Source organism: Arachis stenosperma, chromosome 10 (assembly GCF_014773155.1).
Source record: "Arachis stenosperma cultivar V10309 chromosome 10, arast.V10309.gnm1.PFL2, whole genome shotgun sequence".
Lineage (NCBI taxonomy): Eukaryota > Viridiplantae > Streptophyta > Magnoliopsida > Fabales > Fabaceae > Arachis > Arachis stenosperma.
The window spans coordinates 48,964,416-48,988,772 of NC_080386.1; the positions used below are offsets into that span (position 1 = coordinate 48,964,416).

The window sequence follows — 24,357 nt, forward strand, 5'->3', positions numbered from 1 at the left end:
TTGTGCTACCATCTGAGTCACTATTTTGCTACCAATGGGGGAGGACACTGCCACTGTCACCATTGAAGCTCGCCGAAGAAGGAGTTATTGTTAGAAGAAGCTACTGTTGCTTTTGCTCTATACTACTCTTTTCTGCCCCTACTTCTGGTTTCGCAGTTGCAAGAACCTCTGCCGCCGTGGGTATTACCGTTGGAGTTGCTGGGAACCAAGCTAGAGCTGCCCGGAAACCCTGTCGTTGCTGCTTCATTATTTTATTATAAGCTATCTCTATTTCTAATTCCATTGAATTCATTTCCATTTTTGATTCCATTGAATTTGAACTCTCTATTTTGTTGCAACCTTGGTTACTATTTTGAGAATTACTGATGTCACTCCTTCTGGAGTATCGTTGGAATTGATGTCGCCATTATCCCGGTTAATGCTGCCACCGCTCTTCTCATTGTATTTTTAATGCGAAATTGAAGTAGGGTTAGTTTTAAAATAAAAATGTTTTGGGCTTTAGAATACCTGACAAGTATAGTAGATTAATGCAAATAGATTAATGCATGTAATTTAAAAGATTTTTTGTTTTAATTGAAAGGTTATGTTTGTCAGTTATAAGTTGATTTCTGAATTTCTGGTAAAATTGATTGAATACGTTAATTTTGGATTTTTGATTGAAAATAATAATGAATGGTTTTGAATAACGTATTTGGAATTGTGAAATTTAAAGGCTAGTTTTGGTTGTGTTGAGGATTGAAAAGAGGGAATCCGTGATGGGTTGCAAACTCTAGTTTTAGGGGAGGTGCTGCTGAAATTTTTTTAAGAAGTTGAAGTAGTTTTGGTTATAACTTCAAAAATGAGTTTGATTTGAAATAATTATCAGAATAGATATGTTTTGGATACTTTTATGGATTTTAAGGAGAGTTAGATTCCCTTGATTTGGTCAAATGGTGATTTTAATTTATTTGATTTTTAATAATAACGAAAAAGGGATTTGATCAACTAGTTAAAGACTTTAAAATAGTAATTTAAGTATAATTTCAAGAGTTTGGGGACATGTGAGTAACTTTGAAGGTTATGTTTGAATTAAGATGTAATTAATAACAATTGGTTTGATGAAGGTTGATGAGTGGATATTTTATACGCTTTTTGGCATCATTTTCATATAGTTTTCATTATGTTTTGTTTAAGTTTTATTATGTTTTCATAGGTCTTTGTGAAAAATTCATATTTTTGGATTCTACTTTGAGTTTGTGTGTTTTATGGTGATTTCAGGTATTTTCTGACTGAAATTGAGGAGCTTTGGAAAAAGTCTGATTCAGAGACAGAGAAAAGAATGTAGATGCTGTCAAGATTTGACCTCCGTGCACGCTAAAGAGCTTTTCTGGAGTTACAAAAGTCCAAATGGCGCACTCCCAACGGCTATGGAAAGCTAACATCTAGGGATTTCCAGAAATATATAATAGTTTATACTTTGCTATGGAAATAAAGGTCCAAAACTGGTGTTCAATGCTAGCCATCTACCCTATTCTTGGTGTTGGACGCCCAAAAGGGAGCAGGTGGCTGATGAGCGGATATTTTATACGCTTTTTGGGGGTAATTTCATGTAGTTTTTAGTTTGTTTTAGTTAGTTTTTAGTATATTTTTATTAGTTTTTAGGCAAAATTCATATTTTTGGAACTTTACTATGAGTTTGTGTATTTTTTTGTGATTTCAGGTATTTTCTGGCTGAAATTGAGGGAGTTGAGCAAAAATCTGATTCAGGCTGAAAAAGGACTGCTGATGTTGTTGGATTCTGACCTCCTTGCACTCGGATTAGATTTTTTTGAGCTACAGAAGTCCATATGGCGCGCTTTCAATTGGGTTGGAAAGTAGACAACTAGGGCTTTCCAGCAATATATAATAGTTCATACTTTGCTCGAAGATAAATGACGTAAACTGGCGTTTAACGCCAGTTCCATGTTCCATTCTGGCGTTAAATGCCAGAAACAGGTTGCAAATTGGAGTTAAACGCCCAAAACAGGTTACAACCTGACGTTTAACTCCAGAAACAGCCCAGACATGTGAAAAGCTCAAGTCTCATCCCCAACACACACCAAGTGGGCCCCAGAAGTGGATTTCTACACTATCTATCTCAGTTTACTCATTTTCTGTAAACCTAGGTTACTAGTTTAGTATTTAAACAACTTTTAGAGATTTATTTTGTATCTCATGACATTTTAGATCTGAACTTTGTATCTTAGACGGCATTAGTCTCTAAACTCCGTTGTTGGGGGTAAGGAGCTCTGCTGTGTCTCGATGAATTAATGCAATTTTGTTTTTCATTCAAACACGCTTGTTTCTGGTGCACAAAATTGTGATCACTACTTTTCACAACTCAAATAATCCCTAGTAATGGCCCCAAAGACTTGGTGCTCAATACCATGGCATAAACACAACTTCGCACAACTAACCAGCAAATGCACTGGGTCGTCCAAGTAATAAACCTTACGCGAGTAAGGGTCGATCCCACGGAGATTGTTGGTATGAAGCAAGCTATGGTCACCTTGTAAATCTTAGTCAGGCAGACTCAAATGGTTATGGATGATATATGAATAAAACATAAAGATAAGGATAGAGATACTTATGCAATTCATTGGTGAGAACTTCAGATAAGCGTATGGAGATGCTTTGTCCCTTCCGTCTCTCTGCTTTCCTACTGTCTTCATCCAATCCTTCTTACTCCCTTCCATGGCAAGCTGTATGTTGGGCATCACCGTTGTCAATGGCTACAGTCCCGTCCTCTCAGTGGAAATGTTCAACGCACCCTGTCACGGCACGGCTATCCAGCTGTCGGTTCTCGATCATGTCGGAATAGAATCCAGTGATTCTTTTGCGTCTGTCACTAACGCCCCACAATCGCGAGTTTGAAGCTCATCACAGTCATTCAATCATTGAATTCTACTCAGAATACCACAGACAAGGTTTACACCTTCCGGATTCTCTTGAATGCCGCCATCAATTCTAGCTTATACCACGAAGATTCCGGTTAAGGAAATCCAAGAGATAAACATTCAATCTAAGGTAGAACGGAGGTGATTGACGGTCACACGTTCATAGGTGAGAATGATGATGAGTGTCACGGATCATCACATTCATCAAGTTGAAGAAGAAGTGATATCTTGGAATAAGAACAAGCTGAATTGAATAGAAGAACAATAGTAATTGCATTAATACTCGAGGTACAGCAGAGCTCCACACCTTAATCTATGGTGTGTAGAAACTCCACTGTTGAAAATACATAAGAACAAGGTCTAGGCATGGCCGTGAGGCCAGCCTCCCAAAGAGGGTTCAATCATAAAAACATGATCAAAAGAGGAAAATACAATAGTAAAAGGTCCTATTTATAGGGAACTAGTAGCTTAAGAATTACAAAGATGAGTAAAAGACATAAAAATCCACTTCCGGGCCCACTTGGTGTGTGCTTGGGCTGAGCATTGAAGCATTTTCGTGTAGAGACTCTTCTTGGAGTTAAACGCCAGCTTTTGTGCCAGTTTGGGCGTTTAACTCCCACTTTGGTGCCAGTTCCGGCGTTTAACGCTGGGAATTCTGAAGGTGACTTTGAACGCCGGTTCGGGCCATCAAATCTTGGGCAAAGTTTGGACTATCATATATTGCTGGAAAGCCCAGGATGTCTACTTTCCAACGCTGTTAAGAGCGCGCCAATTGGGCTTCTGTAGCTCCAGAAAATCCACTTCGAGTGCAGGGAGGTCAGAATCCAATAGCATCTGCAGTCCTTTTAGTCTCTGAATCAGATTTTTGCTCAGGTCCCTCAATTTCAGCCAGAAAATACCTGAAATCACAGAAAAACACACAAACTCATAGTTAAGTCTAGAAAAGTGAATTTTAGCTAAAAACTAATAAAAATATACTAAAAACTAACTAAATCTACTAAAAACACACTAAAAACAATGCCAAAAAGCGTACAAATTATCCGCTCATCACAACACCAAACTTAAATTGTTGCTTGTCCCCAAGCAACTGAAAATCAAATAGGATAAAAAGAAGAGAATATACTATGGACTCCAAATTATCAATGAAACTTAGCTCCAAATTAGATGAGCGGGACTAGTAGCTTTTTGCCTTCGAACAGTTTTGGCATCTCACTTTATCCTTTGAAATTCAGAATGATTGGTGATGAGCGGATAATTTGTACGCTTTTTGGCATTGTTTTTAGTATGTTTTTAGTAGGATTTAGTTAGTTCTTAGTATATTTTTATTAGTTTTTAGCTAAAATTTACTTTTCTGGACTTTACTATGAGTTTGTGTGTTTTTCTGTGATTTCAGGTATTTTCTGGCTGAAATTGAGGGACCTGAGCAAAAATCTGATTCAGAGACTGAAAAGGACTGCAGATGCTGTTGGATTCTGACCTCCCTGCACTCGAAGTGGATTTTCTGGAGCTACAGAAGCCCAATTGGGGCGCTCTCAACGGCGTTGAAAAGTAGACATCCTGGGCTTTCCAGAAATATATGATAGTTCATACTTTGCCCAAGATTTGATGGCCCAAACCGGCGTTCAAAGTCACCCTCAGAATTCCCAGTGTTAAACGCTGGAACTGGCACCAAAATGGGAGTTAAACGCCCAAACTGGCATAAAAGCTGGCGTTTAACTCCAAGAAGAGTCTCTACACGAAAAATGCTTCATTGCTCAGCCCAAGCACACACCAAATGGGCCCGGAAGTGGATTTTTATGTCATTTACTCATCTCTGTACACCCTAGGCTACTAGTTCTCTATATATAGGACCTTTTACTATTGTATTTTAGAATCTTCGGATCTTTGGAATCGTTTGATCTTTAGATCTTTTGATCACTTTGGGAGGCTGGCCATTCGGCCATGCCTAGACCTTGTTCTTATGTATTTTCAACGGTGGAGTTTCTACACACCATAGATTAAGGTGTGGAGCTCTGCTGTACCTCGAGTATTAATGCAATTACTATTGTTCTTCTATTCAATTCCGCTTGTTCTTTGTCCAAGATATCACTTGTTCTTCAACTTGATGAATGTGATGATCCGTGACACTCATCATCATTCTCACCTATGAACGTGTGACTGACAACCACCTCTGTTCTACCTTAGATTGGGTGAATATCTCTTGGATTCCTGATACACGATGCATGGTTGATCGCCTGACAACCGAGTGCTCGCCTGACAAACGAGCCAGCCATTCCGTGAGATCAGAGTCTTCGTGGTATAGGCAAGAACTGATGGCAGCATTCAAGAGAATCCGGAAGGTCTAACCTTGTCTGTGGTATTCTGAGTAGGATTCAATGATTGAATGACTGTGACGTGCTTCAAACTCCTGAAGGCGGGGCGTTAGTGACAGACGCAAAAGAATCACTGGATTCTATTCCGGCCTGATTGAGAACCGACAGATGGATAGCCGTGCCGTGACAGGGTGCGTTGAACATTTCCAATGAGAGGATGGGAGGTAGCCATTGACAACAGTGAAACCCTTGCATAAGCTTGCCATGGAAAGGAGTAAGAAGGATTGGATGAAGACAGTAGGAAAGCAGAGAGACGGAAGGGACCAAGCATCTCCATTCGCTTATCTGAAGCTCTCACCAATGATATACATAAGTATCTCTATCTTTATCTTTATGTTTTAGTCATATATTATCTATACCCATTTGAGTATGCCTGACTAAGATTTACAAGGTGACCATAGCTTGCTTCATACCAACAATCTCCGTGGGATCGACCCTTACTCGCGTAAGGTTTATTACTTGGACGACCCAGTGCACTTGCTGGTTAGTTGTGCAAAGTTGTGTTTATGCCATGGTATTGAGCACCAAGTTTTTGGGGCCATTACTAGGGATTATTTGAGTTGTGAAAAGTAGTGATCACAATTTCGCACACCAAGTTTTTGACGCCGTTGCCGGGGATTGTTTCGTGTATGGACAACTGACGGTTCATCTTGTTGCTTAGATTAGGTATTTTTTTTCCAGAGTTCTTAAGAATAAATTCTAGTGTTTCATGATGATCTGTTGAAGTCTGGCTGGCTGAGAAGCCATGTCTAATCTTATTGGACCGAGGTTTCAACCTATCATCACAAGAGCTTGTTGATTTCTATCAATCTTGCTATTGGAGCAATGATCTGCTAAGGCTTGGCTGGCCATTGGCCATGTCTAGTGTTTTGGACCGAAGCTTTCTTTGAAAGCTTGGCTGGCTGTGAAGCCATGTCTAATTCCTGGACCGAAGTCTTAGACTAACATTGCAATGATTCCTGGAATCGAAATTGAGAATTCTGAAACTTTTATTTTCTAGTTTCATATAATTTTCGAAAAAGCACAAAAAAATTATAAAAATCATAAAAAACCAAAAATATTTTATGTTTCTTGTTTGAGTCTAGTGTCTAATTTTAAGTTTGGTGTCTTGCATGCATTATTTCATTGATCTTGGTTCTATTTTCAAGTCAATAGTACAGGGAACTGAAGATTCAGAACATGCAGCAGAGGAATTACACAGAAAAAGCTGGGCGTTCAAAACGCCCAGTGAAGAAGGACAGACTGGCGTTTAAACGCCAGCCAGGGTGCCTGGTTGGGCGTTTAACCCCCAAAAAGGTAGTGCATTGGGCGTTAAACGCCAGAATGTGCACCATTCTGGGCGTTTAACGCCAGGATGGCACAAGGGGGAGGATTTTGTTTTCAAAATCAATTTTTTTCAAGTTTTCAAAGTTTTTCAAAATCAAATCTTTTTCAAATCAAATCTTTTCAATCCAATGTTTTCAAAATCAATTTCTTTCCTTTTTCAAAGATACTTGCTAACAATTAATGATTTGATTGAACAATTCAAGTATGTTGCCTTTTCTGTTGAGAAAGGTTTAATGTTTGAATCATATCTTTTCTTGTTAGGCAAGTCATTAATTTTTAAAATCAAATCTTTTTAAAATTGTTTTCAAATCATATCTTTTCAATCATATCTTTTTAAAACCATAACTTTTCAATCATATCTTTTTAATCACATCTTTTTCAAAATAGTTTTCAATCATATCTTTTTAACTTCTAATTTCAAAATCTTTTTCAAAAATTACTTGATTTCTTTCTCACTCTTGGTTTTCGAAAATCAATTAAAGTTTTTCAAAATGTTTTCAAAATCTTTTTAATTTAATTTTCGAACATTTCTTCCTCTCTTCTCATCCTTCCATTTATGGAGTACCACTCCTTCTTAATGCACAATTCGAACTCTATCTGATTAAGTTCGAATTCTTCTACCTCTTTCTTCTATTTTTCTGTTCCTCTGACACCTCAAGGAATCTCTATACTGTGACATAGAGGATTCCACATTTTCTTGTTCTTTCATATGAGCAGGAACAAAGACAAAGGCATTCTTGTTGAAGCTGACCCTGAACCTGAAAGGACCTTGAAGCGAAAGCTAAGAGAAGCTAAGGCACAATTCTCTGTAGAGGACTTAACCGAATTCTTCAAAGAAGAAGAACACATGGCAGCCGAAAACAACAACAATGCAAGGAAGGTGCTGGGTGACTTTACTGCACCTACTCCCGACTTCTATGGGAGAAGCATCTCTCTCCCTGCCATTGGAGCAAACAACTTTGAGCTTAAGCCTCAATTAGTTTCTCTAATGCAACAGAATTGCAAGTTCCATGGACTTCCATTGGAAGATCCTCATCAGTTCTTAGCTGAATTCTTGCAAATCTGTGACACTGTCAAGACTAATGGGGTTGACCCTGAGGTCTACAGACCTATGCTATTCCCTTTTGCTATAAGAGACAGAGCTAGGACATGGTTGGACTCACAACTTAAAGAAAGCCTGGACTCATGGGAAAAGCTAGTCAATGCCTTCTTGGCAAAGTTCTTTCCACCTCAAAAATTGAGTAAGCTTAGAGTGGAAGTCCAAACCTTCAGACAGAAGGATGGAGAATCCCTCTATGAAGCTTGGGAAAGATACAAACAATTGATCAGAAAATGTCCTTCTGACATGCTTTCTGAATGGAGCATCATAGGTATTTTCTATGATGGTCTGTCTGAACTATCCAAGATGTCTTTGGATAGCTCTGCTGGAGGATCTCTTCATCTGAAGAAGACGCCTACAGAAGCTCAAGAGCTAATTGAAATGGTTGCAAATAACCAATTCATGTACACTTCTGAAAGGAATCCTGTGAATAATGGGACTAATAAGAAGAAAGGAGTTCTTGAGATTGATACTCTGAATGCCATATTGGCTCAGAACAAGATATTGACTCAGCAAGTCAATTTGATTTCTCAAAGTCTGTCTGGAATGCAAAATGCACCAAGCAGTACTAAGGATGCTTCATCTGAAGAAGAAGCTTATGATCCTGAGAACCTTTCAATGGAAGAGGTGAATTACCTAGGAGAACCCTATGGAAACACCTATAATTCTTCATGGAGAAATCATCCAAATTTCTCATGGAAGAATCAAGAGAGACCTCAACAAGGTTTCAACAACAATAATGGTGGAAGAAACAGGTTTAGCAATGGCAAGCCTTTTCCATCATCTTCTCAGCAACAGACAGAGAGCTCTAAGCAGAACACCTCTGACTTAGCAACCATGGTCTCTAATCTAATCAAAACCACTCAAAGTTTCATGACTGAAACAAGGTCCTCCATTAGGAATTTGGAGGCACAAGTGGGACAGCTGAGCAAGAGAGTTACTGAACTCCCTCCTAGTACTCTTCCAAGCAATACAGAAGAAAATCCAAAAGGAGAGTGCAAGGCCATCAACATGGCCGAATTTGGAGAGGAGGGAGAGGAAGTGAACGCCACTGAGGGAGACCTCAATGGGCGTGCACTGACCTCCAATGAGTTCCCTAATGAGGAACCATGGGAATCTGAGGCTCAAAATGAGACCATAGAGATTCCATTGGATGTACTTCTGCCTTTCATGAGCTCTGATGAGTATTCTTCCTCTGAAGAGGATGAGTATGTCACTGAAGAGCAAGTTGCTAAATACCTTGGAGCAATCATGAAGCTAAATAACAGGTTATTTGGAAATGAGACTTGGGAGGATGAACCCCCTTTGCTCACCAAAGAACTGGATGACTTATCTAGGCAGAAATTACCTCAAAAGAGACAAGATCCTGGGAAGTTTTCCATACCTTGTACCATAGGCACCATGACCTTCAAGAAGGCTCTGTGTGACTTAGGGTCAAGTGTAAACCTCATGCCTCTCTCTGTAATGGAGAAGCTAGGGATCTCTGAGGTACAAGCTGCAAGAATCTCACTAGAGATGGCAGAGAATTCAAAGAAACAAGCTTATGGACTTGTAGAGGACGTTCTGGTAAAGATTGAAGACCATTACATCCCTACTGATTTCATAGCCCTAGAGACTGGGAAGTGCATGGATGAATCCATCATCCTTGGCAGACCCTTCCTAGCCACAGCAAAGGCTGTGATTGATGTTGATAGAGGTGAACTGATCATTCAAGTGAATGAAGAATCCTTTGTGTTTAAGGCTCAAGGATATCCATCTGTCACCATGGAGAGGAAGCATGAAGAGCTTCTCTCAAAACAGAGTCAAACAGAGCCCCCACAGTCAAACTCTAAGTTTGGTGTTAGGAGGCCACAACCAAACTCTAAGTTTGGTGTTGAACCCCCACATTCAAACTCTAAGTTTGGTGTTGGGAGGTTCCAACATTGCTCTGAGTATCTGTGAGGCTCCATGAGAGCCCTCTGTCAAGCTACTGACATTAAAGAAGCGCTTGTTGGGAGGCAACCCAATGTTATATTTTATCTATTTTCTTTTATGTTTTTTGTAGGTTGATGATCATAAGAAGTCACAAAATCAATTGAAAAAGCAAAAACAGAATGAAAAACAGGAAGAAAAATAGCACACCCTGGAGGAAGAACCTACTGGCGTTTAAACGCCAGTAAGGCTAGCAGGTGGGCGTTTAACGCCCAGTCTGGCACCATTCTGGGCGTTTAACGCCAGAAAGGGGCACCAGACTGGCGTTAAACGCCAGGAAAGGGCAAGAACCTGGCGTTAAACGCCAGAAATGGGCACTAGCCCGGCGTTTAACGCCAGATTTGGCACAAAACGTGTTTTTTCATGCCATTTGGTGCAGGGATGACTTTTCCTTGACACCTCAGGATCTGTGGACCCCACAGGATCCCCACCAACCCCACCACCCTCTCTCTTCTTCACCCATTCACCAATCACCTCAACACCTCTTCCCCAAAAACCCTCCACCTATCAAATCCCATCTTTCTCTTCACCACTCACATCCATCCTTCATAAAACCCCCACCTACCTCACCCTTCAAATTCAAACCACTTTCCCTCCCAAACCCACCCATACATGACCGAACCATGAGCCCCCCTCTCCTATATAAACCCTTCTTCACCCCTTCATTTTCACACAACCTAAACACCACTTCTCCCCTCCTCTTTGGCCGAACACAAAGCCATTCCCTTCTTCCTCATTTCTTCTTCTTCTACTCTCTTCTTTCTCCTTTTGCTCGAGAACGAGCAAACCTTTTAAGTTTGGTGTGGTAAAAGCATTGCTTTTTGTTTTTCCATAACCATTTATGGCATCCAAGGCCGGAGAAACCTCTAGAAAGAGGAAAAGGAAGGCAAAAGCTTCCACCTCCGAGTCATGGGAGATGGAGAGATTCATCTCAAGGGTGCATCAAGACCACTTCTATGAAGTTGTGGCCTTGAAGAAGGTGATCCCCGAGGTCCCTTTTTCACTCAAAAAGAGTGAATATCCGGAGATCCGAAGAAGAGGTTGGGAAGTTCTCACCAACCCCATTCAACAAGTCGGAATCTTAATGGTTCAAGAGTTCTATGCCAATGCATGGATCACCAAGAGCCATGATCAAAGTATGAACCCGAACCCAAAGAATTGGCTCACTATGGTTCGGGGGAAATACTTGGATTTTAGTCCGGAAAATGTAAGGTTGGCATTCAACTTGCATATGATGCAAGGAGATGAACATCCTTACACAAGAAGGGTCAACTTTGATCAAAGGTTGGACCAAGTCCTCACTGACATTTGTGAAGAGGGCGCCCAATGGAAGAGAGATTCAAGAGGGAAGCCGGTTCAATTGAGAAGGCATGACCTCAAACCCATAGCTAGAGGATGGTTGGAGTTTATCCAATGCTCAATCATTCCCACTAGCAACCGGTCCGAAGTTACTCTAGACCGGGCCATCATGATTCATAGCATCATGATTGGAGAAGAAGTGGAAGTTCATGAGGTTATAGCTCAAGAACTCTATAAGGTGGCGGACAAGTCCTCTACCTTGGCAAGGTTAGCCTTTTCTCACCTCATTTGTCACCTCTGTTATTCAGTTGGAGTTGACATAGAAGGAGACATCCTCATTGATGAGGACAAGCCCATTACTAAGAAAAGGATGGAGCAAACAAGAGACCCTTCTCATCATGAGATCCCTGAGATACCTCAAGGGATGCACTTTCCTCCACAAGATTATTGGGAGCAACTGAACACCTCCCTAGGAGAATTGAGTTCCAACATGGGACAACTAAGGGTGGAGCATCAAGAACATTCCATCCTCCTCCATGAAATTAGAGAAGATCAAAGAATCATGAGAGAGGAGCAACAAAGACAAGGAAGAGACATTGAGGAGCTCAAGCACTCCATAAGACCTTCAAGAGGAAGAACAAGCCGCCATCACTAAGGTGGACCCGTTCTTTAATCTCCTTGTTCTTTATTTTCTTGTTTTTCGAATTTTAGTGCTTATGTTTATCCATGTTTGTGTCTTGTGATCATTAGTGTCTTAGTGTCTATGCCTTAAAGTTATGAATGTCCTATGAATCCATCACCTTTCTTAAATTAACAAAGTTCTTAATTGAAAAGGAGAAGAATTGCATGAATTTTGAATTTTATAACAGATTAATTATTTTGATGTGGTGGCAACACTTTTGTTTTCTGAATGCATGCATGAACAGTGCATATGTCTTTTGAATTTGTGGTTCATGAATGTTGGCTCTTGAAAGAATGATGAAAAAGGAGACATGTTACTGAGGATCTGAAAAATCATAAAAATGATTCTTGAAGCAAGAAAAAGCAGTGAATACAAAAAAAAAGGAAGAAAGAGAAAAAGCGAAAAAAAAACAAAAAGATGAAGGAGAAAAACGAAAAAAAAAGAGAAAGAAAAAGAAAGAAATAAAGTTGTGATCCAAGGCAAAAAGAGTGTGCTTAAGAACCCTGGACACCTCTAATTGGGGACTCTGGCAAAGCTGAGTCACAATCTGAAAAGGTTCACCCAATTATGTGTCTGTGGCATGTATGTATCCGGTGGTAATACTGGAAGACAGAGTGCTTTGGGCCACGGCCAAGACTCATAAAGTAGCTGTGTTCAAGAATCATCATACTTAACTAGGAGAATCAATAACACTACCTGGATTCTGAGTTCCTAAAGAAGCCAATCATTCTGAATTTCAAAGGATAGAGTGAGATGCCAAAACTATTCAGAGGCAAAAAGCTAAAAAGCCCCGCTCATCTAATTAATACTGATCTTCATAGATGTTTTTGGAGTTCATTGCATATTCTCTTCTTTTTATCTTATTTGATTTTCAGTTGCTTGAGGACAAGCAACAATTTAAGTTTGGTGTTGTGATGAGCGGATAATTTGTACGCTTTTTGGCATTGTTTTTAGTATGTTTTTAGTAGGATTTAGTTAGTTCTTAGTATATTTTTATTAGTTTTTAGCTAAAATTCACTTTTCTGGACTTTACTATGAGTTTGTGTGTTTTTCTGTGATTTCAGGTATTTTCTGGCTGAAATTGAGGGACCTGAGCAAAAATCTGATTCAGAGACTGAAAAGGACTGCAGATGCTGTTGGATTCTGACCTCCATGCACTCGAAGCGGATTTTCTGGAGCTACAGAAGCCCAATTGGCGCGCTCTCAACCGCGTTGGAAAATAGACATCCTGGGCTTTCCAGAAATATATGATAGTTCATACTTTGCCCAAGATTTGATGGCCCAAACAGGCGTTCAAAGTCACCCTCAGAATTCCCAGCGTTAAACGCCGGAACTAGCACCAAAATGGGAGTTAAACGCCCAAACTGGCATAAAAGCTGGCGTTTAACTCCAAGAAGAGTCTCTACACGAAAAATCTTCATTGCTCAGCCCATGCACACACCAAGTGGGCCCAGAAGTGGATTTTTATGTCATTTACTCATCTGTGTACACCCTAGGCTACTAGTTCTCTATATATAGGACCTTTTACTATTGTATTTTAGAATCTTCGGATCTTTGGAATCGTTTGATCTTTAGATCTTTTGATCACTTTGGGAGGCTGGCCATTCGGCCATGCCTAGACCTTGTTCTTATGTATTTTCAACGGTGAAGTTTCTACACACCATAGATTAAGGTGTGGAGCTCTGCTGTACCTCGAGTATTAATGCAATTACTATTGTTCTTCTATTCAATTACGCTTGTTCTTTGTCCAAGATATCACTTGTTCTTCAACTTGATGAATGTGATGATCCGTGACACTCATCATCATTCTCACCTATGAACGTGTGACTGACTACCACCTCTGTTCTACCTTAGATTGGGTGAATATCTCTTGGATTCCTGATACACGATGCATGGTTGATCGCCTGACAACCGAGTGCTCGCCTGACAAACGAGCCAGCCATTCCGTGAGATCAGAGTCTTTGTGGTATAGGCAAGAACTGATGGCGGCATTCAAGAGAATCCGGAAGGTCTAACCTTGTCTGTGGTATTCTGAGTAGGATTCAATGATTGAATGACTGTGACGTGCTTCAAACTACTGAAGGTGGGGCGCTAGTGACAGACGCAAAAGAATCACTGGATTCTATTCCGGCCTGATTGAGAACTGATGAGCGGATAATTTGTATGCTTTTTGGCATTGTTTTTAGTATGTTTTTGGTAGTTTTAGTTGAGTTATTAGTATAATTTTATTAGTTTTTAGTTAAAATTCACTTTTCTGGACTTTACTATGAGTTTGTGTGTTTTTCTGTGATTTCAGGTATTTTCTGGCTGAAATTGAAGGTTCTGAGCAAAAATCTGATCCAGAGACTGAAAAGGACTACAGATGCTGTTGGATTCTGACCTCCCTGCACTCGAAGTGGATTTTCTGGAGCTACAGAAGCCCAATTGGCGCGCTCTCAACGGCATTGGAAAGTAGACATCCTGGGCTTTCCAGCAATATATGATAGTCCATACTTTGCTCAAGATTTGATGGCCCAAAACCGGCGTAGCAAATCAGCATCAGAAATTCCAGCGTTAAACGCCGGAACTGGCATAAAACTTGGAGTTAAACGCCCAAACTGGCATGAAAGCTGGCGTTTAACTCCAGAAAACGTCTCTACACATAAAAGCTTCAATGCTCAGCCCAAGCACACACCAAGTGGGCCCGGAAGTGGATTTTTCTGTCATTTACTCATTTCTGTAAACCTTAGGATACTAGTTTACTATTTATAGGATCTTTTGACATTGTAAATGGTACCTTATGACCTCATAACACTTTTTACACGTTTCTTGTACCTTCCACGGCATGAGTCTCTAAACCCCATGGTTGGGGGTGAGGAGCTCTGCTGCGTCTTGATGGATTAATGCAATTACTACTGTTTCTTATTCAATCATGCTTGTTTCCAATCTAAGATATCACTTGCTCTTAACCCGGATGAATGTGATGATCCGTGACACTCATCATCATTCTCAACTATGAACACGTGCCTGACAACCACCTCTGTTCTACCTTAGATTAAGTAGATGTCTCTTGGATTCTTTAATCGGAATCTTCGTGGTATAAGCTAGAACTGATGGCGGCATTCAAGAGAGTCCGGAAGGTCTAAACCTTGTCTGTGGTATTCTGAGTAGGACTCGATGATTGAATGACTGTGACGTGCTTCAAACTCCTGAAGGCGGGGCGTTAGTGACAGACGCAAAAGAATCACTGGATTCTATTCCGGCCTGATTGAGAACCGACAGATGATTAGCCTATGCTGTGACAGAGCATCAGGGACGTATTTTCACTGAGAGGATGGGAGGTAGCCATTGACAACGGTGAAACCCTACATACAGCATGCCATGGAAGGAGCCTTGCGTGTTTGATGAAGATGACAGTAGGAAAGCAGAGATTCGGAAGATGGAGCATCTCCAAAGCCTCAGCCTGTTCTCCATTACTGCAAAACAAGTACCTTTTTCATGTTCTTTTGCTTTTTACAATCAATCCTGATAATTTCTGATATCCTGACTAAGATTTACAAGGTAACCATAGCTTGCTTCAAGCCGACAATCTCCGTGGGATCGACCCTTGCTCACGCAAGGTATTACTTGGACGACCCAGTGCACTTGCTGGTTAGTTGTGCGGGATTGCAAAAGTGTTATTGCAATTTCGTGCACCAAGTTTTTGGCGCCGTTGCCGGGGATTGTTCGAGTTTGGACAACTGACGGCTTATCTTGTTGCTTAGATTAGGACTGTTTGTTTTTGTTGGTTTAGAGTCTTTTATTTGAGTCTAGTTTCATATTCTAAGTTTGGTGTCAATTGCATGCGTTTATTTTCCTTTTAAATTTTCGATTTTGCATGTCCTTAGTCCCTTTTTGATTCATAAAAGTTCTAAGTTTGGTGTCCTCTTTGTGTTCTTCCCTTTAAAATTTTCGAAAAAAATTTGTGTTTGATTTTCTAAAATTTTAATTTTGGTGTCATTTTGTGTTTTTCTCTTTCCTCTTTTTAAAAATCAAATCTTTTTCATAAAAACTTTTCAATCATATCTTTTTAATTGCTGTTTTCAAAATCTTTTTAATTAACTAATTGATTCAGTTCTCAATTTGCTTTGATCTTCTTTTCTTTTTGATTTTCGAAATTTTATTCCTTTTTTTTTATTTCTTTTTGTTTTTATTTTTATTTTCCGTTTAATTCAAAAAAAAAAAAAACAAAATTTATCTCTTTGCAATCATTCTCATTTCCCTTTTGTCCATTATGGACTTAAGTGGAATTAATCAGTCCAAGAGGACTCTGGGGTCATATGCTAACCCCATTACAGCTGCATATGGGAGTAGCATCTGTATACCTCCCATCAAAGCAAGCAGCTTTGAGCTAAACCCTCAACTCATTATCATAGTGCAGCAAAATTGCCAGTATTCCGGTCTTCCACAGGAAGAACCTACTGAGTTTCTGGCACAATTTTTACAAATTGCTGACACAGTACATGATAAAGAGGTAGATCAGGATGTCTACAGACTATTACTGTTTCCATTTGCTGTAAAAGATCAAGCTAAAAGGTGGTTGAATAACCAACCTACAGCAAGCATAAAGACATGGAAACAGTTATCAGACAAATTCCTGAATCATTTCTACCCTCCAAAAAGGATGACACAGCTAAGGCTGGACATCCAAGGCTTTAAACAAGAGGATAATGAATCCCTTTATAATGCCTAGGAGAGGTATAGAGGTATGCTTAGTTCAGAGTGGGTACAGTTAGACATCTTCTACTATGGGCTCACAGAAAAAGCTCAGATGTCTTTAGACCAGCTGGTGGATCTATACACATGAGAAGACAATTGAAGAAGCTCAAGAGCTTATAGACACTGTTGCTAGAAACCAATACTTATATTCTAGCAGTGAGTTCGTTCCAAAAGAGGAGGCCATGGCATTGGTCACTGATCCTAATCCTCAAGAACAGATGAATGAGCTTAATCAACAATTGCTCCTGATGACAGAACAGTTAGCAGAATTTAAAGAAATGCTCCATGATACTAAAGTTGCTAACAAGAACATAGAACTGCAGTTGAATCAAGAAAAATAGCAAATATCTAAACAGATAACAGAAGGATGTCAAGCAGTTCAACTAAGGAGTGGGAAAACACTGAACACCACTGCTCAAAGGAGCAAGAAGGCAAGCAAAGAACAATTGACAGAGGATAACCAAGCCACTGTTCAAAATCCCTCTGAGGGCAACAAGAGCCCAGAGAGGAATAGTATTGGCGTTCAAACGCCAGAAAGGGAAGGAAAGTTGGCGTTAAACGCCCATTCCTTGCCCAGTTCTGGCGTTCAAACGCCAGAAAAGGGGGAAAAGTTGGCGTTAAACGCCCATTTTCCTCCCAATCCTGGCGTTCAAACGCCCAAGGAGGATCAGGCACCTGAGAGTGCTGATAATTATCCCTCTAACAAGGCTTCTTCAACCACTTCTGTAAGGAATAAACCTGCAGCATCTAAGGTTGAGGAATATCAAGCCAAGATGCCTTATCCTCAGAAACTCCGCAAAGCGGAACAGGATAAGCAATTTGCCCGCTTTGCAGACTATCTAAGGACTCTTGAAATAAAGATTCCGTTTGCAGAGGCACTTGAGCAAATACCTTCTTATGCTAAGTTCATGAAGAGATCTTAAGTCATAAGAAGGATTGGAGAGAAACTGAAAAAGTGTTTCTCACTGAAGAATGCAGTGCAGTCATACTAAAAAGCTTACCAGAAAAGCTTCAAGATCCTGGAAGCTTTATAATACCATGCACATTAGAAGGCGCTTGCACCAAGACAGCCCTATGTGATCTTGGAGCAAGCATCAATCTAATACCTGCATCCACTATCAGAAAGCTTGGGTTGGCTGGAGAAGCAAACCAACCAGGATATGCCTCCAACTTGCTGATGGCTCCATTAAACACCCATCAGGCATAATAGAGGACATGATTGTCAAGGTTGGGCCATTTGCCTTTCCCACTGACTTTGTGGTGCTGGAAATGGAGGAGCACAAAAGTGCAACTCTCATTCTAGGAAGACCATTCCTAGCAACTGGACGAACTCTCATTGATGTACAAAAAGGGGAAGTAACCCTGAGAGTCAATGAGGATGAGTTCAAGTTGAATGCTGTGAAAGCAATGCAGCATCCAGACACACCAGATGACTGCATGGGCACTGACATTATTGACTCTCTGGTAGAAGAGATCAATATGACTGAAAGCCTAGAATCAGAGCTTGAGGACATCTTCAAAGATGCTCAACCTGATCAAGAAGAACTAGAGGAAGTAAAGGAATTTTCGAAAATTCCTCAGGAAGAGAATAAACCTCCCAAACCTGAACTCAAACCTCTACCACCATCCCTGAAATATGCATTTTTGGGAGAGGGTGACACTTTTCCAGTGATTATAAGCTCTGCTTTAAATCCACAGGAAGAGGAGGCACTAATTCAAGTGCTAAGGACACACAAGACAGCTCTTGGGTGGTCCATAAGTGATCTTAAGGGCATTAGCCCAGCAAGATGCATGCACAAGATCCTGTTGGAGGATAATGCCAAACCAGTGGTTCAACCACAGAGGAGGCTAAATCCAGCCATGAAGGAGGTGGTGCAGAAAGAGGTCACTAAATTGCTGGAGGCTGGGATTATTTATCCTATTTCTGATAGCCCTTGGGTGAGCCCTGTCCAAGTTGTTCCCAAAAAGGGAGGCATGACAGTGGTTCATAATGAAAAAAATGAACTGGTTCCTACAAGGACAGTCACAGGGTGGCGTATGTGTATTGACTACAGAAGGCTCAATACAGCCACCAGAAAGGATCATTTTCCTTTACCATTCATAGACCAAATGCTAGAAAGACTAGCTGGTCATGACTATTACTGCTTTTTGGATGGCTATTCAGGCTATAACCAGATTACAGTAGATCCCCAGGACCAAGAGAAAACAGCATTTACTTGCCCTTCTGGCGTGTTTGCCTATAGGAGAATGCCTTTTGGTCTGTGCAATGCACCTGCAACCTTTCAGAGGTGCATGCTCTCTATCTTCTCAGATATGGTAGAGAAATTTCTGGAAGTCTTCATGGATGACTTTCAGTATATGGAGACTCATTCAGCTCCTGTCTTAACCACCTATCACTTGTCCTGAAAAGATGCCAAGACTAACCTGGTTTTAAACTGGGAGAAATGTCACTTTATGGTGACTGAAGGAATTGTCCTTGGGCACAAAATTTCAAGCAAGGGAATAGAGGTGGATAAGGCAAGGTAGAGGTAATTGAAAATTACCACCACCTGCCAATGTTAAGGCAATCAGAAGCTTTCTTGGGCATGCAGGATTCTACAGAAGGTTTATAAAGGATTTTTCAAAATTGCCAAACCTCTAAGTAATCTACTAGCTACTGACACTCCATTTATCTTTGATAATGAGTGTCTGCAGGCATTTGAGACCTGAAGGCTAAGCTGGTCACAGCACCAGTTATCTCTGCACCAGATTGGACATTGCCATTTGAATTAATGTGTGATGCCAGTGATCATGCCATTGGTGCAGTGTTGGGACAGAGGCATAACAAGCTTTTGCACGTCATTTATTATGCCAGCCGTGTTCTAAATGACGCACAAAAAACTACACAACCACAGAGAAAGAGTTACTTGCAGTGGTTTATGCCATTGACAAGTTTAGATCCTACCTAGTGGGATCAAAAGTGATTGTGTACACTGACCATGCTGCTCTTAAATACTTACTCACAAAGCAGGATTCAAAACCCAGGCTTATCAGATGGGTGTTGCTTCTGCAAGAGTTTGATATAGAAATAAGAGACAGAAAAGGGACAGAAAACCAGGTGGCTGATCATCTGTCCCGAATAGAACCAGTAGCTGGGCGTCCCTCCCTTCTACTGAGATCTCTGAGACTTTCCCAGATGAGCAATCTTTGCCATTCAGAGCTCCATGGTTTGCAGATATCGCAAATTATAAAGCTGTGAGGTTCATACCCAAGGAGTACAGCAATGTGCAAAGAAAAGAAATTAATTTCAGATGCAAAGTACTACCTCTGGGATGAACCATATCTCTTTAAGAGATGTGCTGACGGAGTGATCCGCAGATGTGTACCCAGAAAGAAGCACAAAAGATCTTATGGCATTGCCATGGATCACATTATGGGGGACATTTTGGAAGTGAGCGAACAGCCACTAAAGTCCTCCAGTGTGGCTCTACTGGCCTACTCTCTATAAAGATTCCCGAGAGTTTGTGCGTAACTGTGACAGTTGCCAAAGAGCTGGTAACCTGCCTCACGGATATGCCATGCCTCAACAAGGGATATTAGAGATAGAATTGTTTGATGTATGGGGAATTGACTTCATGGGGCCATTCCACCTTCATACTCAAACACTTACATTCTGGTGGCAGTGGACTATGTATCTAAGTGGGTAGAAGCAATTGCTACACCCACTAATGATACCAAGACCGTGCTGAATTCCTTCAGAAACACATCTTCAGCAGGTTTGGTGTTCCCAGAGTACTAATCAGTGATGGGGGCACTCATTTCTGCAATAGACTGCTACACTCTGCTATGGTTAGACATGGAATTAGCCATAAAGTGGCAACTCCGTATCATCCACAGACAATGGGCAAGCAGAAGTCTCTAACAGAGAACTAAAAAGAATCCTAGAACGGACTGTGATGGCCCGAAGAAAGGATTGGGCAAGAACTTGGATGATGCTCTGTGGGCATACAGAACAGCATTCAAGACTCCTATAGGAACCTCTCCATACCAACTGGTGTGGGAAGGCCTGTCATTTGCCTGTGGAACTGGAACATAAAGCCTATTAGGCAACCAGATTCCTAACATGGATGCTCCAGTTAGCTGGTGAGAAAGACTGCTCCAGCTAAATGAGCTAGAGGAGTTCAGACTCAATGCCTTTGAAAATGCAAAATTTATAAGGAAAAGGCAAAGAAGTGGCATGACAAGAGATTGTCAACCAGGTCTTTGAGCCAGGACAAAAGTCTGCTCTTCAACTCCAGGCTCAATTGTTTCCAGGAAAACTCAAATCCCGGTGGAGGGGTCCGTATGTGATTACAGGAGTGTCACCATATTGATATGTTGAGCTTCAAGATATTGATTCTGACAAGAAGTTCATTGTTAATGGACAGAGAATCAAGCACTATCTTGAAGGAAATTTTGAGCAGGAATGCTCAAAACTGAGACTTGAGTGATTCTTAGCAGAAGTCCAGCTAAAGACAGTAAAGAAGCACTTGCTGGGAGGCAACCCAGTCATTAGGAGGGTATATGATTAGTTCCTACAAAGGCAAGTATCAAAAATGAAGGAATTCACAGAGTTACAGAAGGATTCAGCTCAAAAAGCAGAGAAAATGAGCTTACTGGCGAAAAAACGCCAGTAAGGGGCATTTTGGGCGTTAAACGCCAGAATGGGTACCATTCTGGGCGTTTAACGCCAGGAATGGTGCCATTTTGGGCGTTAAACGCCAGAATGGGCACCATTCTGGGCGTTTAACGCCAGGTGTGCAGCATCCTGGGCGTTTTGGAAAAACGCCAGTGACAAAGGAATTCTGGCGTTTAACGCCAGCCAGGCACCGGCTGGGCGTTAAACGCCCAAAAAGGGCTACAAATGGCGTTAAACGCCAGAATGGGTGCCATTCTGGGCGTTTAACGCCAGCTTGGTGGGGGGACCACAATTTTGTTTTCAAATCAATTTTTTTCAAACTTTCCTTTTCTCACCCATACTTTTCTACAAAATCACACTTCAATCATTCATCATTCACTTTCAATATTCAAAATACAATTACAAATTTATTTCAAATCAATTACAAACAATGTTCAAAATTTCACCCTTTTCTCAATTTTCCAATCTTCTCAAATCTCCTTTCAAATTTCTCTCTTCTTTTTCGAAACTCCCCTCCCACCTTATAAATACACGTTTGGCTCCCTATTCCATCACACCATTCGAATTTCCTCTTCCTCCCCCTCTCTTCTCTTTTCTTTGCTTGAGGACAAGCAAACCTCTAAGTTTGGTGTGCTTTTCCGTGATCACTAAGCCAAGATTCATCAAGATCATGGCTCCTAAGGGAAAACAAACCAATTTAAGAGGAAAGAAAGAGACTAATCCAAAGATCTTGGAATCAAGAGAAGTTCTTAACCAAAGAACATGAGACCATTATCACAAATAATGGGTCTGAGGTCAGTGATCCCGGAAGTAAAATTTGATCTGAAAGAAGATGAATATCCGGGGATCCAAGAGCAAATTCGAAACAGAGGTTGGGAAGTTCTAACCAATCCTGAGACAAAGGTTGGAAGGAACATGGTTCAGGAATCTACTCAAATCTGTGGCTGACAGATAAGCAAAGAATGACTGGAACCGCTTACCATACCTATAGAACCATGGTCAAGGGAAAGTTATGTACTTCCATCTGGACAAAAAAAGAGAAATCTTCAAGTTGCCTCAACTGCAAGATGATCCTGACTCCTTTAATAGGATTGGTGAGAGTAGACAAAGGGTTGGATCAAGTTCTAGAGGACATATGCCTCCCTGGAACTAAGTGGATAACCAATTCTAAAGGTGTCCCAAACCAACTCAAGAGAGGAGACCTCAAACCAATTGCAAGAGGTGGCTAGACTTCATTGGGCGTTCCATATTGCCCACTAGCAACCGTTCTGAGGTTACCATCAAGAGAGCAGTGATGATTCATTGCATTATGCTTGGAAGAGAAGTGGAGGTGCATCATGTGATTGCTTGTGAGATCTACACAATTGCAAATAAAAATTCCACTGAAGCCAATTGGCTTACCCAAGCTTGATCTCCTTGCTCTGTAAAGAGGCTGGGTGAAGATGGGAGTAGATGAGTTCATACCCATTGAACATCCAATCACCAAGAAGTCAATGGAAGGACAAGTGCAAGACACTCTATCAAAAGGAGGGCGCATGAGTTCCTCCCTGAATTCCCTGAAATTGGCTACTGGGCCAGCCTAGAGGCATCTATCACAAGTTGCAAGAGACTATGGAGCAACTGAAGGAAGAACAGCAGAATCAAAACTGCATGCTCTGCAAATTGCTGAAGGAACAAGAGAAGCAGGGGCGTGAAATTCAGAGATGAAACGCCAAAAAGCTCTCCTCCAAGCTGAGGGAGCATCCACTTCTCAAATCAAGGTGTTGAGTCCTAACTGTGAAAACCTCTATCATTAGGAGCCTATTGTTTTCGTTTATTTATTCTGTTTCATCTTATATTTATTTTCTGAGTCTTGTTCTTAATTCATAATTAATAAAATTAAAGTTTATGCCTTAAAGCTATGAATGTCTCATGAATCCATACCTCTCTTAAAAGAAAAATGCTTTAATCACAAAAGAACAAGAAGTACAGGATTTCAAAATTTATCTCTGAAACTAGTTGAATTAGTTTTGATGTAGTGCAATACTTTGTTGTTTCTGAATGAATGCTTGAACAGTGCATATGTCTTTGAATTTGTTGTTTTTAAGAATGTTAAAATTGTTGGCTCTTGAAAGAATGAGGAGAAAGAGAACTGTTGTTGATCTGAAAAATCATCAAAATTGATTCTTGAAGCAGAAAAAGCAGTGAAAAAAAAATTTCGAAAAAAAAAAGAAAGAAAAAAAAAGAGAAAGAAATAAAGTTGTGAACCAAGGCAAAAGAGTGTGCTTAAGAACCTTGGACACCTCTAATTGGGGACTTTAGCAAAGCTGGTCACAATCTAAAAAGGTTCACCCATTAGTGTCGTGGCATGTATGTATCCGGTGGTAATACTGAAAGACAGAGTGCTTTGGGCCACAGCCAAGACTCATACACTAGCTATGTTCAAGAATCATTATACTTAACTAGGAGAATCATAACACTATCTGAGTTCTGAGTTCTCATAGATGCCATCATTCTGAACTTCAAAGGATAGAGTGAGATGCCAAAACTGTTCGGAGGCAAAAAGCTACTAGCCCGCTCATCTGATTGGAACTATGTTTCTTTGATATTTGGAGTCTATAGTATATTCTCTTCTTTTTATCCTATTTTGATTTTCAGTTGCTTGGGGACAAGCAACAATTTAAGTTTGGTGTTGTGATGAGCGGATAATTTGTATGCTTTTGGCATTTTAGTATGTTTTTGGTAGTTTTAGTTGAGTTATTAGTATAATTTATTAGTTTTTAGTTAAATTCACTTTTCTGGACTTTACTATGAGTTTGTGTGTTTTTCTGTGATTTCAGGTATTTTCTGGCTGAATTGAAGGTTCTGAGCAAAAATCTGATCCAGAGACTGAAAAGGACTACAGATGCTGTTGGATTCTGACCTTCCTGCACTCGAAGTGGATTTTCTGGAGCTACAGAAGCCCAATTGGCGCGCTCTCAACGGCATTGGAAAGTAGACATCCTGGCTTTCCAGCAATATATGATAGTCCATACTTGCCCAAGATTGATGGCCCAAACCGGCGTAGCAAATCAGCATCAGAAATTTCAGCGTTAAACGCCGGAACTGGCAAAAACTTGGAGTTAAAACGCCCAAACTGGCATGAAAGCTGGCGTTTAACTCCAGAAAACGTCTCTACACATAAAAGCTTCAATGCTCAGCCCAAGCACACCCAAGTGGGCCCGGAGTGGATTTTTCTGTCATTTACTCATTTCTGTAACCTTAGGATACTAGTTTACTATTTATAGATCTTTTGACATTGTAAATGGTACCTTATGACC

General features: G+C 40.6%; 1 non-coding gene across 1 annotated transcript; it reads right to left on the minus strand.

The window, feature by feature from the left end:
* Positions 1–7,856: 7,856 nt before the first annotated feature.
* On the minus strand, positions 7,857–7,964 carry LOC130959568 (small nucleolar RNA R71). Its single transcript, XR_009078641.1, has one exon. It is a non-coding gene; the product is annotated as a small nucleolar RNA R71 (small nucleolar RNA).
* Positions 7,965–24,357: the final 16,393 nt, after the last annotated feature.